Source organism: Theropithecus gelada, chromosome 5 (assembly GCF_003255815.1).
Source record: "Theropithecus gelada isolate Dixy chromosome 5, Tgel_1.0, whole genome shotgun sequence".
In the NCBI taxonomy this organism is placed as follows: Eukaryota; Metazoa; Chordata; class Mammalia; order Primates; family Cercopithecidae; genus Theropithecus; species Theropithecus gelada.
The window spans coordinates 20,702,863-20,720,000 of NC_037672.1; the positions used below are offsets into that span (position 1 = coordinate 20,702,863).

General features: G+C 35.1%; 1 protein-coding gene across 3 annotated transcripts in view; it reads right to left on the bottom strand.

Moving 5' to 3' along the window:
- The window catches only part of KCNIP4 (potassium voltage-gated channel interacting protein 4), a 1,213,657-nt gene that overhangs the window by 1,087,403 nt on the left and 109,116 nt on the right, over window positions 1-17,138 (bottom strand). The window lies entirely within an intron of this gene.

Below are 17,138 nucleotides of genomic sequence, written 5' to 3' on the forward strand. Positions count from 1 at the left end.
TTTACCAAGAGACATACTGATATTGTCTTCATAGGACATAAAATAGAACAAATAATATTTTCCATTTTCATTATGCTTTCAGAAAATTCAATGGCAAAGAGCATTCCGGGAATCTGTTATGAGATGATAATAAAATTGTGTAATTAGTCAGTCTCCAGAGGCAGAGCTGTTCTGTAGAAGTCTTCTTGAGGTTTCCTAAGGGAGAAACTTTCTTCCCTCTGGGATTTTATTAGGACAAATCCAGAGTCTCAACCCAATAATCCAACAAGCAGATATAGCCACAGGGTACCAATCCATAACGTCATCCAGGACTCCATGATAATATTATCCAGAAACAAACATAACTCTCTATTATTTTCATACTTAAACTTATTTCCTATTAGTTTCTAACCATATATTCATCTAGCGTTTTGTTTCATGGTAAATTGGTAGTTTTCATGGGATTACAATGAAGGGATTATAAAGTGGTAGAGATTATTTGCCCAGCAGATGGTTTATATACATTTAAACAGATATGAATAAGATTTTACAAAAGAAAATACAAGCTCATTACCAGTACAAAGTATATTATTAATTTTTTTTTTTTTTTTTTGAGATGGAGTTTCACTCTTTCGCCCAGGCTGGAGCACAGTGGCGCGATCGTGGCTCACTGCAACCTCTGCCTTCCAGTTTCAAGAGATTCTCTTGCCTCAGCCTCCTGAGTAGCTAGGATTGCAGGTGCCCGCCACCACGCCCAGCTAATCTTTGTATTTTTAGTAGAGACAGGGTTTCACCATGTTGGTCAGGCTGGTCTCGAACTCCTGACCTCATGATCCACCCTCTTCGGCCTCCCAAAGTTCTGGGATTACAGGCGTGAGTTGATCAAATAATTTTAACATAAATAAAATATTTGGCCAAAGAACTAAACTTAAAGATAATTTTCCTGATTATAATTATAATTATTTAGACACGGCACACATATCCCTTAAAATAAAAATATCTAATTTGCTATTTTTCTTTTGTTTCTGACCTTTTCTTTTTTTTTTTTTTTTTTTTTTTGAGACGGAGTCTCGCTCTGTCACCCAGGCTGGAGTGCAGTGGCCGGATCTCAGCTCACTGCAAGCTCTGCCTCCCGGGTTCACGCCATTCTCCTGCCTCAGCCTCCCGAGTAGCTGGGACTACAGGCGCCTGCCACCTCGCCTGGCTAAGTTTTTGTATTTTTAGTAGAGACGGGGTTTCACTGTGTTAGCCAGGATGGTCTCGATCTCCTGACCTCGTGATCCGCCTGTCTCGGCCTCCCAAAGTGCTGGGATTACAGGCTTGAGCCACCGCGCCCGGCCTTAATTTGCTATTTTTCTATCTCACCTTCTTTTCTTTTCTGAAATTTACAATGTTCAAAATTGATTAGAAAGATCTTTCTAGACAAATCTTTCATACAAGAGCTACTGCCGACTTCATAGAAGGCATATTATCAATTAAGCAGTACTTTGCCATTTTATAATATACTCTTAAACAAACTTTAAAAATATTATTTATTTATATGAAAGAAAATTTGTTATATGGTTAAACCAGAGTTTAAAATTAAGTTTATGCTAGAGGGGTTAAAGAAAACTATATTATTCAATTTTTTAAAAATACATTCTAAAATTTCAAAGAAATACAAGCTTTCAACAGCCGCATTCTTCTTGTCCAAACATAAATGTGCATGCCATTTTTGTTCTGTCTTAAAAAAAACTACAGTCCTTCCAGATCTTCTACATCTCAATACATTTGTGTATTTTTTAAGAATAGATTATTGGTCCCCACCCCAAAGACACTAAATCAGAATAGGGTAAGGGAAGGATGCTGAAATTTACACAACAGTGGGCATACAAGGTGTTTCAATATACAACCCAAAATGTGAGAATGACTACTCACCTGAGAATTCAGGCTAAATAGTTAGAAGGCAGTCAGTGACTGAACTTTTAAATTACTGAGATTCTAATTCTAAAAACAAATGATTTTTAGGAATGCCTCTTAGTAAACTACAAAAAAAAAAAAAAAAAATTACCATCTATTTTTCCCATTCCTATACAAACACCCCTCCACAATGCAGCTTTGCAGCTCCTCCCATTAAGAGATAGAATGCATATCTATACCTCTGGGTATCCGTTTTTGGCCAGGTGACATATTTTTGCTAACATGACATTAGTGAATGCGACAGAACAGAGTGTGAATAAGAGCTCGTGCAATGGGGCTTGCTGCTTTTTGTGTTTCGCTACCATGTGAAGAAGCCTGGGCTAGCCTGCCAGTAAAACAACCACCTTTGCAAATTATCATAACAATGAGAAAAGCTCTGATCTAACCAACTTCATCTTGCTTCTAACCTCCAATCTGCTCCTGTTATTCCTGGATATAGGCCGAAATAATGTTGGGAGGAACTTGGTTTATAGTTTAATTTTGAAACGAAGATCGTAATAGCTATTTCCCGAAACAAATCCTCTTCTTGCCTGGGGACCAGGCTGCCTTTGTAGGACTAACAAATTAGCCACAAGGTTAGAAATTAGGGTTAAGGAGTCATGCAGCCAGTGGCTGCAAGATTCTGAACTTCCTAAATTGCTCCTAGGGATAAAATCACTATTGTTAAAACCTAAGATTGGTGCTGAAGGCATTTTTCAGAACCTGCAGTCTGATGCACCAGCTGCCACCACCCAGACCAGTAATCCAGCTCAGCTAATTCTGTGATCAGAATCAGAAGAGAAGACAGCAAGAAAAATCCACTTGGACCCCCTATGATTTCATTTCCAACCTGACCAATCAGCACTCCACACTCTCTGGCCTCGCACCGACCAAATTATCATTTAAAAACTTCTGTCTCTGAATTTTCAGAGAGTCTTATTTGAGTAATAAAACTCTGGCCTCCTGTTCAGCCAGCTCTGCTTGAATTAAACTATTTTTCTATTGCAATTCCCCTGTCTTGATAGATGGGCTCTATCTGGGCAGCAATCAAGAAGAACCTGTTGGGCTGTTACACCAGATGCTAGAGACACAGGGCCCAGTTGCCTCCATCACTCAATCAACAGCAAGATGTGTGTGAGAGAGGCCATGCTGTCCCTATCCAATCTACTAGCTGACTGCTAGTGAGTCCCAGAGACAAAAATAGCCAACCCATAGTATTGCAATAAGGCATGTTGCATAAACCACTAGTATTATAGGTGTTTTGTTTTGTAGCAAAAGCTAAATGATACACCACTTTTACAAAAAAAGCAAATAGAAGACGATGTTTCTGATGTTAATTTTGGTAGTGCTCAAGCTTTACCACATTCTGGAATTATTTCACATGTTTTCAGGACTTGACGTAAGTGGTAAACATATCTGTACAGAATTAGATGAATTCAAGAAATTTAAACATACTTTTTATCAAGTGCCACCGAGAGAGGTGACCAATTCAGGAAGAAAAAAATATATATATAATGAACAAAATACTCTGTAGAAATAAACATGAAAAAAACAAAAACAAAAACAAAAAACCCACAACTGGAAAAACCAGCTCTGATATTTATTTTTGGCTTTTACAAAGGAAATTCACTTGCATTACTGAAAATTTAAGTTTACCATGGTAACTACTTCCTCACACATCATTTTTATTCCCAACAAAGGTATTTGTAGATGATGATATGAACTCTATTGAATAGGAAAGTTCTCATCATCATGCTTGTGTAAGACATATTAAAAGTCAGATTATCAGGCTGCTTGCATATAAAGATTTTATTACACTCAAAGGATAATTAGAATGGTTTCCACAAGATTGAAGGTAATGACATGAAGCATGTGAAGATGCTTTAAAAGCTTTCAAGGGCTAAAAAACATTGCACATTATTACAGCAACAAAAATATTACTTTGAAGGAGACTTCCATTATTTAGTTTTATTCACTGATTTATTTAACATAAGAGCATTGTTCTGTGCCTGGCTCACGGTTACCTACTAGGTATACTGAAGTTATTACTAAGGTAGACAATTCCCTGCTCTCATGGAAACCATATTTTGGCAGGAAAAACAAGATAGTTTCAGGTGTTTATAAGTTCTGTGAATAAAACAAAACAGGAAAATGTGAAAGAGGATGGCAGATAATTTAGAATGGAGAATCAAGGACTCCTTAGGGAGATGATATTTAAGATGGGACCTGAATAAAAAGATAGAGTCAGTCATGCAAATTTTAAAGAGCTGAGTATTTCACTAAGAGAGGACAGCAAGCTCAAAGAACCTAAAGTGCAAATGGAAGTGGCCTTTTCAGTGTCCAGGAAAAGACCAACATGGCTGATACTCAGTGAGCCAAAAAAGAAATGCTAAGGGATAAGGTTAGAAAGACATGCAGTGGGCAGAGTATGTAGCATTTCATAAGCCATGCAGAGTCATTTGGATCTTATCCTAAATGTCTGTGTATGAAATCTACATAAGTCATTTTTGACAGATACGTGGGGATTTTGCCTGCCTACTCAACTTTGGTAATCCACCATAAGAATATAGGAAGCATGGAATGTTAACTGAAGCAATACAATAATTTCTAAACTGACTACTAAATGAGTAAGACTCCGGAAATATTTTGAAAGGCAGAATATTTCCACAAAAGATTCAGTTTTAAAACCCTTTAAATATTTCCTATACTTTTCCCACCCAGATATCTTGATCTTACCTTATTTGTGTATCACTAAAACAGTAACAGCAATTAAAAAATACAGAACTAGTCAACAAAGTGCTTTTTAAAGAACTTAAATCTAGGATAAAAGCTATAAGACTTAATCAAAAATTTTTAAATGATCACTGAAATAGGATTGTTTTAGTAAACTGGTGTTGATTAAAGCTATGATCATGTATGAAAAAAAAAAAGACAAACAAAAATTTGCAAGTAATTCAGAAGTCCAATTACTCTACTAAAACCCAAATAATAGCAAGTTGGAGAAAAGTCTGTGCTATAAACAGCAAAATATATTTTATTCCCTCTATAAATTAACTATAAATTTGATCATCTACATATGCAAACTGAATGAACAAGTAGAAAAGGTCATGTTTTAGCTGAAAAGGGTTGAAAAGTTGAGATTTCAGGTAAATACTGAAAACCTAAAAAGAATGGCAGAAGGGAGCTTGAAAAACTTTTCTGAGGCTGTTTCCACAACAGGAGTTTTAAAAATACACACAGTTGAATCATACAGAAAATAGTCATGCAAACAAATCTGAATAAATGATGTGTAGTGTTACTGCTTCTTTACATATAATATTTTGGTAATATAGTAGATCCCCCCTAAAAGTAAACCTAACACTGTATCTTAAATAATAATACAATTGGCTGAATACATAATGTGAACAAGCAATAAATTCTAAGAACACAAAATAAATTCCACCTGTGTTCAAATATTTCACTCAAAATAGGTGCTCAGTTATAAAAATCCACAGTGTATGGTTGGTTTTATTCAACCATAAAATCTACAATATACTATAAAAGAAAATGGTTACAGTTTGTGTATCTCAAATGCCTCCTTAGTAAAAATTCATAAAACTGCAACCTAGGAGACTTAACAACAGAGTAAAATCAATGGAGTAAAAAATACTTCTTGAGAAATTTCAATGCTTTGCAGTATGGAAGAAACAGTCCTAAGGTTTAACAAAATACTTTTCAAAATTTCTAATGTACTGATCTGTTGAAACAAAAAGGAAGAATTTCAGAAAGGCCAAAAACAAAGTGAAAGCAGAAACTAGTAGATAATCAAGCATCAAGTTTGGTTACATATTCAAGGTCTCTGCCAAATTCTGAAAACTATGAGATTCTTTTGTGAAAGATGTACAGAACACAAAGGACAGAAACCCCTACATAGATAACAGAACCACAAAAGAAATAATCTTGCCACAAAAAATAAGATAACAAGCAATTTGCTGGTTTTGAATTTGGCACTTGGTTAAGAAAAAATGAATACACTTTCCTAAGAATCCCTAACCACAAGCTGAACCTCCTACGAATTTACAATCTAAATTTACACTACTGTGTCATACAAAATAGCAAGCTAAGAATTTCATTTAACATTTTCCAGGTGTGGTGGTACTCCCTGATGTCTGAAATAACAAAAGAAACCTTTCTCTAGAGTCAAATTATTTCAACCTAAGGCTGAAATAATTCTCATATACAAAATTTTGGGTAAAGTGAGCAGCTCTAACTTATAAATAGGAAAAAAGGCACCATTAATGAGAGTCATGTAAAAACAAACAAACAAAAAAAAACAGCCTGTAGAAACAAGACCACAAATACTTTACTTCTTAGAATTATCTCCATTGGATGCTGAATACATGTATTAATAGTATGAGAAAATAAAGTAAAAATTAAAAATACAAATTAGGAATAAAAGACTATAAAAGTTGGTATGTATATTTTAAAAAATCTAATAGAATTTTTAAAATAATATAATATATAACAATTGAAATTAATACTCAATAACATGATTAAACAGATTAGACACAGAATATTAGAACTGGTAAACTGGGAAGCAGATTTAAATAAGTCATCTTAATTGAAGGACAGAAAAACAAAGAGAGGGAATATGAAAAACTTAAGATACTCTGAAGGTAGTGTAAGAAGGTCTAATAACAACGTAACTGAATTTTAGATGAAGACAATAGGAGAGAATGGAGAAGCAACAATATTCAAAGATATAATAACAAGACTTTTCAAAACTGTTGAAAGACATAAACTTTAAAATCTAGAAAGGAACATAAATTGAAAACAATGTAAATAAAAATAAATCCATTCCTGGACATATGACAGTAAACCTAAAAAATGCCAGACCATAACAAGATTTTAAAGCAGAATAAAAAACAAAAAGAAAAGAAAGAACAGACCACTTAGGGACTAACAGTGATTAAAATGATGACTGACTTCTAAATAATAGAAAGGCACCATGAAATCATGTCTCCGAGGGCTGAGAAGAGAAAAATGTATATCAAACTAGAAGTATCTACTCAATTTTATTGTTGAATACCAAAAAGAAATCAATAAAATTTCTGACAAATGCCCAAGTAGAGTTTACCACAAACACACACTATCTAAATTAATAACAAATATTTTTAAGGCTGAAGGAAATGTTGCCCAATGAGAGCTTTGCAATGCAATAAGAAACCGAGATAAACACACTGCTTAATATTTTGGTAACTCTGCAAAAATACATATAGGAGAAAAGCAATACGGGATGGAAATGCAGATGCTTTTCAACATATGATGAGGTTGTATCCCAATATATCCATCATAAATTTAAAATATTGTAAGTAAAAAAATAAATAAATAAATGCTGGCAACACAGCAGACAGTCCCCAACTTACAATAGCTGGACTTGCCATTTTTTTACTTTACAATGGTGCAAAAGCAATCTTTGGGTGTGGATCGGTTACTGGTTTCAATAGAAACCATAACCCCATCACAAGACAGGAAACTCCTCAATTTATGATAGGGTTACATCTTGATAACCATCGTAAAGTAAAAAAATCATATGTCAAACCATTGTATGTCAGAAACCATCTGTAGAGAGAAAACAGCAATGACACTGAAAGGGGGTGTTGGTCATTCAAACATTCTTAAATCCTTGTATAGCTTGAAAAGATGGGTACACATATCTATCAATCAGATTTCATAAGTAATAAATAGTAAGGTATAAGGGTAACTACTAGAAGAATAGAAATTGAGTGCAGATTTTCCAAAAAAGTAGGGGAAAAAATGGAATATCAAAAGAAAAACCTAAAGAACAGCAAGAATGAGTTTTAAAGAATAGAATACAAGGACTAAGAAAAAGCACAATAATATAGAAAAAAAATTCAAATTAAATTGTCCTCAGCTTAAAATAGCCTGCTACAAAATATTGTATATAAGCTTCATAGTTCCACAAAGCAAAAACCTATAGTAGTCATAAAAAAGAAAAACTATGCAATCAAAGCATACCAATAAAAATTAACCTAATAGCAGAGAAAGAAAGAAAAAGAGGAAGGAACAAAAGATCTATAAAACAACCAGAAAAAAATTGTTTTAAATGACAGTAGTAAGTTTTTATCTATCAATAATTATTTTGAATTTAAATGGATTAAATTATCCAATCAAACGCACAGACTAGCTGAAGGAATAACCCAAAACTTAAGTACATGTAGCCTACCAGAGATTCGCTTCTTCTTGGCGGAAACACAGGATAAATTAAAGATGGAAAAGTATTTTCCACAAATATAAATAAAAAGACAGCATAGAGAGCTAAATCTATACCAGATAAAATAGACTTTAAGTCGAAAACTGTAAAAAGAAAAAAAAGGCTATTCTAGTATAAAAATGGCTCAATTCATCAGGAGAATATAATAATTATAAAGATATATATGTACCCAAAATAAAACCATCTAAACCTATAAAGCAAATATTAACAGATTTGAAGGAAATTAGATTTTAACACAATCATAGTAGGAAACTGGCCAGGAGTGGTGGCTCATGCCTGCAATCCAAGCACTTTGGGAGGCCAAGGTGGGCTGGATCACTTGAGGTCATAAGTTCAAGACCAGCCTGGCCAACACAATGAAACCCCATTTCTACTACAAACAATACAAAAATTAGCTGGGTGCCACAGTGCTGTAATCCCAGCTACTCAGGAAGCTGAGGCAGGAGAACTGCTTAAACCTGGAAGCCAGAGGTTACAGTGAACCAAGATCATGCCACTACACTCCAGCCTGGATGAGAGAGCAAGACTCAGTCTCAAACAAACAAACAAATAATAAGACTAGTAGGAAACTTCAATACACATTTTCAGCAATGGACAGATCATCCAGACAGAAAATCAATAATAAAACATCCAAATTAAAGTATATGTTAGGCCAAATGGATAGAAAAGGCATACATAGAACGTTCCACCCAACTGCAGCAGAATACACATTTTTCTCAAGAATTTAATGAAATATTCTGCTGGACAGTTCATATATTAGGTCCCCAAACAAGTCTTAAGAGATGTTCAAAGTTTAAAATCATTTCAAGTTCTTTTCCTAACCACAGTGGTATGACTAGAAATCAGTAACAGGAGAATTCTGGAAAATTCTGGAAAATTCACAAGTATGTGGAAATTAAACAACATGCTCCCGAACAAGCAGTGGGTCAAATAGAAAACTAAAAGGCAAATTTTAAAATATCTTGAGACTTACAAAAAATGGAAACACAACAGACAAAAACTTCTGGGATGCTGCAAAAGCAGTTCTGAAAGGGATGTTTATAGCAATAATGGCTGACATCAAAGAAGAAGAAAGATCTCAAATAACCTGACATCACACCTAAAGAATTCAGGGGAAAAAAATCAAACTAACCCCAAAGTTAAGGAAGGAAGGAAACAAAGGTCAGAGAAAAAATACGTGACATAGAGACTAGGAAATTAATAGAGAAGATTAAATAAACCAATAATTGGTTTTTTGAAAAGATAAACAAAACAGACATTTAGCCAGATTAACAAAGAAAAAAGAAGACTCAAATAAAATCAAAAGTGACAGAGGAATCACACATAACAACTGATACCACAGAAATACAAAGGATCATAGCGTCTACTATGAACAATTATACACTAACAAATTGAATAACTAAGAAGAAACAAATTCCTAGCAGCATACATGTCCCAAGACAAAATGATGAAGAAAGAGAAAATCTGAGCAGACCAATAATAAGTAGATTGAATCAGCAATCAAACATTTTTCATCAAAAACAAAACAAAACAAAAAAAAGCTCAGGACCTGATGGTTTCATTGGTTAATTCTACCAAACATTTAAAGAATTAACACTGGATCCACTTAAAGTCTTCTAAAACACTGAGTTGGCGAGAACACTTCCAAACTCATTTTATAGAGCCATCACTACCCAGATATGACAACCAGACAAGGATACTGCAAGAAAAGAAAATTACAAACCAATATCCAATATCTTGGATGAACATAGATACAAAAATCCTTAACAAATACTAGCAAACCAAATTCAATGGCACATTACAAAGATCATATTCCACAAATCCCTGATGAACCTATATGCAAAAATCCTTAACAAATACTAGCAAAACAAATCCAACAGCACATTAAAACAGCACATATATCACAATCAAGTAAAATTTATCCCTTGCATGCAACAATGGCTCAACATACACAGATCAATAAATGTGATATACAACATTAACAACCCGAAAGACCAAAATCATATAATTCTTTCATATATGCAAAAATGAAGCATTTGACAAAATTCAATATCCTTTCATGGTAAAAACGCTCAACAAATTAGGTGTAGATGATAATAAAGACCTTAAATGACAAACATACAGCTAATATTATACTCAACAGTGAAAAGCTGAGAGCTTATCCTTCAGGAACAAGAGAAAGATGCCCACTCTTGCTGCTTCTATTCTATTTTTATAAGGGTGTGCTATTTAGCGTATTGTGGCTCTGACATAAGGATGGACAGAATGGCAATGCCAGATACAGACTCAGTACTATATGGAAAGATGGTGAGCTCTGTCAATTAGAGGGAAAAAATGGTCCTGGGACAACTAATTACCCATGCAAGCAAATCATCAATTTGAAACCCACTCTCAATCCCAAACAATTCCAGATGAATTAAATTCTTAAATGTGAAAAAGCAAAATTTTAAAACTTTCAGGAAAAAAGTTTCACCCTACTTTACAGTAGGGTAAGATTATTTTTAAAAACAAGACACAAAACGTAAACTATGAAAGATGATAATAAATTCTACTACATACCAGTTTAAAGAGTGAAAAGACAAACCAGAGATGACAGAAGGCTATTTACACTAATAAATGACTATTTGCAAACTCCCATGACTAAAAAGTGAAAGACAAATAACATAATAGGAAATTTTAAATTGTCTATAAAAAAATAAAAAGGTGACCAACCTCATTAGTAATTTGGTAAATGCAATTAATTATTAAATACCATTATATATAACTACTAGCTTCTAAAAAAATTTAAAACCATCCAATACTAACTATGGATGACCCTGTGAATCAATCCAAGCTCTCAATAATTATTAGTAAAGTAATTATTAGGAGGGTGGAAAATGGTGCACCAACTTCGGAAAAGTTTTGCCAAATGTTTTCTTACTTTTTTTGTTAGGTTTTTTGTTGTTGTTGTTTTTAACTAACAATCTTACTTGTATATGTTTCCTACATTTACAAATTAAATTATAGGTATTTTCATAATAGTCCAGAATTCCTTTCTGAAGAAGCCTTCATGTATCAGGGGCCATGCATGAGAATGATTTCTACTGTTTATAAAGACTAGAAGCAAACAAATACCAATCAAAGACAGAATAGATAAATCAAATGAGGTGTATTCGATTCAATACAGTTTAACACTGAAAATGAATAAGCCACAGGAAATAGCTTCAGCAAGAACAGACATCAAAAACACAATATTTAGCAAATAAAAGTAACAAAGAATACGTTCAGTATGACTCAATTGTACATAATTCAACTATAAGCAAAACTAAAAATATATGGCTTATGGGTACCAACACAGGTGGTAAAACGCTAAGAAAAAAAACAGGGCAAAACTAAGCCAAAATTCAGGATGGTAGGAACGTTTTTGGGTGGACTGGTTGTGAGGCTGGCAAGAAGCACACCACCCCTAAATTACCTGTAATGTTTTATTTTTTGAGCTGGGAAGTGGGTGCACTGTTTTCACTTAAGTTCTTAAGTTTAAGTGGTAGATCATTTGTGTCTTACATATTCCATAACAAATTTTTTTAAATTACAAAGAGAAATAAACAAGAAGGACTCAGCTGCACTTCTTGATGACATGCCCTTTCTTTAGACACCCTGGGAAAACTCAATTATTGTACATCAACAGCTTTTGCCTGAAAGTAGAAAGCCTAGAAAGGAGATAATTGCCTCTCCACTATCTGTGATTGGGAAACTATAGCCCGCTGGGAAAAGCCAGGTGTGCAGTGATGCCAAGAGATGTCCTATTTTTTTCCCAAGTTTTAACACAAGAGAATGGTGTTTATACTCCCTTCGATTTATTCTACTTCAATGTACATTTTCCAGAAAAAAAAAAAAATTGAAAAAAAATCACAAAACATGGCTGTTGGAAAATTTACAGTTAACTAGTTCTCTAATATGATGATGTTTTAACGTGGTATCTTACTTCACACTGTAAAAGGTGATGGTCTCTAAAGGACAGGGGAGTGTTGTTATGGGAAGGAAGAATGGAAAATCCCTTGTCGCTATTTTCTAAAAGCAAAGGAGCCTCCTCCCAGAAGAGCCTAGCAAATGTCTCCTGGGTTTCAACTAGTTCCAGGGCCCTGAAACCAGGATTGTGGTCAGATAACTGGGATATATTAACGGGCTTAAGCTAGGAGCCGGATGGATTTGTCTTTTCTCAAAGTGCAGAGGTATTAATATGTTGGTGAAGTTGTGGAAGCTCAAATAAGTTGGGATAATATTTTTTCTTTTTTTCTTTTTTTTTTTTTTTGAGATGGAGTCTTGCTCTGTCGCCCAGGCTGGAGTGCAGTGGCACGATCTCGGCTCACTACAAGCTCCGCCTCCCGGGTTCACGCCCTTCTCCTGCCTCAGCCTCCCGAGTAGCTGGGACTACAGGCGCCCGCCACCATGCCTGGCTAACGGCTAATTTTTTGTATTTTTAGTAGAGATGAGGTTTCACCGTGTTAGCCAGGATGGTCTCGACCTGCTGACCTGGTGATCCACCTGCCTCCCAAAGTGCTGGGATTACAGGCGTGAGCCACCGCGCCCAGCCAAGCTGGGATAAAATTTTCAAAAGAAAGAGACATGGCCAGGCGCAGTGGCTCACGCCTGTAATCCCAGCACTTTGCGGAGCCAAGGCGGGTGGATCACCTGAGGTCAGGAGTTCGAGGCCATCCTGGCCAACATGGTGAAACCCCGTCTCTACTAAAATTACAAAAATTTAGCTGGGCATGGTGGTGGGCGCCTGTAATCCCAGCTACTCGCAAGGCTGAGGCAGGAGAATCACTTGAACCCGGAGGCAGAGGTCGCAGTGAGCTGAGATCGTACCATTGCACTCCAGGCTGGGCAACAAGAGTGAAACTCCATCAAAAAAAAAAAAAAAAAAAAAAAAAAAAAAGAAGAAGAAGAAGAAAAAGAAAGAAAAGAAAAGAAAGAGGCAGATAGATAGAACAGAAAAAAAAAATTGACAACTACTCATTTTTAGGGTTTCCATAGGCTGTTTCTTTCTCCCCCATGCCTCTCAGAGATAATGAAATAATTTCATTATTATAAGTCCATAGAAGTTGCTCAAAATGAGTTAGCTTCCAAAATTTAAATTCATTTAATTAAGATGGCTAAAAGATAGAAAAAAAATTTTATAAATTGGAGTTTGGGATCCTGAATAATCCAAGCTGATTATCTGCCATTGCTAGTGAAAAGGCTTTTCTTAGAAATTCCATCAACATTTCTACTAAAATAATGTCTTAAATTATTTTGGGCAGCACTGGGCCAATTATCTCCAGGCACGATTTTTGCCCTATGCCTGTCATTTTGTAGAATTACATTACATTTTGTTTAAAAATATTCCATAAATAATGAATTATTACAAAAATAATTTATTACTTAAAAGCTATAAAATATTAAATATAAAACTTAAGGAAAAAGAAGTAATTCCTAATTCACATTCCTTACACTAAATAATAAGGCCTGCATCTTCTGTTATATTACGGAAAAGAAAATATTTCACTTGATTATTGCCTTTCAGGCTCCAAAGGGCAGAAAGAAGAATGACAACTCTTTAATCTTCAACCCTCCTTGACTAGCAATAACTAACAGGAACCCCCTGAAAGTGACATGAAAAAAAGTCAGGAGAGCAGAGTGCCAGAACTTCTGCCAAGCTAATTATTCTCATGGTATTGAAAAATCGCTCTCACTCTTGTGCTGTACAAGTGGGACGATTGCAACGGACAATTCCTAACGCTCTCCGTGGACTGGCAGCTCACATGGGGCTTTATTACTCCCCACGTGGACAATAATGAGAGGGCGTGGTCTCATGGAGAACCTTTCCACCCCAGCCACGGAAGAACGAAATAACTTCCTTAGTGAATTTCTTCTATATATTCTTGTTACCTGCTGGTCTACCATCATTTTATATCTACGGATACATTAATGCTATCACCACAAAAGACTTTTATGAATTCATATTGGGCTATATATTAACAATGATATCACTTAGAAAGATAGTACAGCCATCAGCACTATGTTCTGTGCTGAATTTCCCACCATTTCTCTTTCACCAGTCTAAAGAAGTATACACTTGTATCTATAGGGAGGTACAAACAGTTTGGGGCTACAGATCCTTAGAAAAGACAAACAGAAAAACACATCTGTACTTTCTCACGGGACTACAAAATTTTCTGCGCATATATTTGATCAATCAAAGTAATGAACTAAATTTTTTCTCTTGAATATCTCATTTCCCTATTACTCATAATAGCCACATGGTATTTACTGTTGCATATGATTTTCTATGAATGTCCTTTACTCAAATAGTTCAGTTACTTAAAATATAGTAAGCAAGAGAAAAAAGTTATTTGTGAGGGCACAATTGTGTTTTCTGAATTACATTAAAATAATCATTTAGAAGGAAATATGCCTCTAGCAAGTTTGATCAAGATAAAGACAAAATGCTCTATTTCACTGAAATTTATATTCTCTCAACACTGAATTTTATTATATTTAAAAGTTTTTCAGCATATATAAGAGGATAGAAATCCTAGTATCTATATTCACAAATAAAATGTAATTGAATAAGTAATAAATCAAAATTAAACTTTTAATAAATAGTATTATATTCCATTAGAATTTGCAAGGTATTATCTCAATTTAACAATGATTTATTTGTATTAAAGTTCACGTGATGCAAACATAAGTCAGATTATAGAAATCTGAAGTTAGATGTCGCTAAGTCTTCCAGAGAAACTTTAAAACAATGCCAAGTATTTGAAAAATATTTTGTAATATATGTCAGGTGATACACTCCCCTATCTTTCCTATAAAAGAATGAAGAAGACCAGCTGCAGTGGCTGACGTCTGTAATCCCAGCACTTTGGGAGGCCAAGGTGGGTGGATCATCTGAGGTAAGGAGTTCGAGACCAGCCTGACCAACATGGAGAAATCCCGTCTCGATTAAAAATGCAAAATTAGCCAAGTGTAGTGGTGCATGTCTGTAATCCCAGCTACTTGGGAGGCTGAGGCAGGAGAATCACTTGAACCTGGGAGGCAGAGGAGGTTGTGGTGAGCCAAGATCATGCCATTGCACTCTAGCCTGGGCAACAAGAGCAAAACTCCATCTCTAAAAAAAAGAGAAGAAATAGCATGCTTTTCTATAAGTACGTTCTCTTTTTTTGAAGAATGTGGACCAATGCTGAAAATGGAATCAAGTTTGAGACAAGAATCATAGCCAGAGGACAAAATGCTGGTGTATGGGTTATTATGCAAGTAAGATGCCTTGGATCTCCATCTCACGTAAGGTGGAAACTCCCCCTCCCCACCCTACATCTTATCACTCTCATAAATTTCAGGATAGTTGATAGTTTCCTAATCAAGAGCTTACTTACCAAATATACTTCATGGCTTTTGTAGAAGCTTCTTCTGTTACGACAATTCCTCACTACACATTGGTTCTTTACAGTTACAAAGTACCGTGAAGGTAAGTTCATCATGCACAGCAGTTGTGTAGGGCACATTTGGGACAATGGAGATGGGTTAGGGCATGGCAAGCACAGGCAACAACTTGAAAGAAGATATTAGATAAAACTGTGCTGAAACTCCATCAACCATCCCCGGCATGAAGACTGCCATTCCGGTGATCGCCCTCCTTAGAGCCTATACATTCTACCACACTAGTGAGTCTCCTCTGTAGTCTGTAGTCTTCCACTGTAGACGACGTTGCACAAGTTACTCTCTGAATTTTAAATGCCTTTTATTTTATGTGCAGAACAGCTGTTTCTCTTCTGTTGTGCCCTGCTCTTACTAAATAGGCATTTTGAGGAAGAGGCAATGTTGAAAGAAGTTAAATAGGGTTGAAAACTCATATTTCAAACCAAAGTGGCTCAGGATGGTGCACATCTGTGTTTTCTTCTGACCAACTTACATCCCTCTTTTTCCAATAATGGCACCCCAATTTTGCTTTGAGAAGGTATCCCTGCCCCTTGAATAATATGTTGGTGGGGTTGTTAAAGAGTTTTTCTTTCCCAAACCAAGAAATGAGCAAGGCTTTGAAACTATATTCTCTTAATACTTTTTCACTAAAACTTGAGTCTTGAACAGAGTGAAACAAATACATAAAATGCCCAGAATTCATCACCTTAATGGCATCTTGAAGACACTATGTATTAATTTGTTATAGCCAAATCTGCATAAAGGCTCTGGTTTACTTGAAAGTCAATGTCTCAGAATTTTCTTCAGTGCTGTGAGCTATCCTGTCTCATCAATAAATTTCTTTATTGATTATGTCATGCATCACCAGTTTCTATTGCTGACAACCAAATTAAACTAACTTATATCATGGGGATATTTTCCTAACAGAGCTCCATCTGCTTTGAAATTAATGGTTGCTACTGAGCATGTGAAAGAAACCATTATAAATTGCTTTTTATGTGTCTTCCTAATGTTTGTTTCATAAAATTTATTTTTAAAATAACTATAAAATTATTTTTTCCTGCTGAAGCTATCCTTGGAAACTTTTAGGGAGAACTCTGAGGCATGTTATTTCTTAGAATTCTCATAATGCTTATGAACTAAGGCAGAGATCATCAACATTCTTAACATCAGAACATGCTACCATTTTGCTTTCTCAGGTCATTGCATTTGAAAAGGTCCATACAGATCATTTAATCCAAACTCAGCAGCCCAAAAGGAATTCTTTCCATATTATACCTAACAGATGGTTAACTGGTCTCTTTTTAAACACTTGTTAGCAGGAAACTATTAGTTTATTTGACCAATCCATCACAATTTTATAAGATTTTATCATGAGAATGTTCTTCCTTGTGTTGAAAAAGAATGTGATTTCCAGCCTTATTCTTTCTCCCAATGCCTCTTTTCCTCTTCATATGCATCCAGGAACTTCTGCCTATAAATTTTATTTCTGCATAAGTGATCA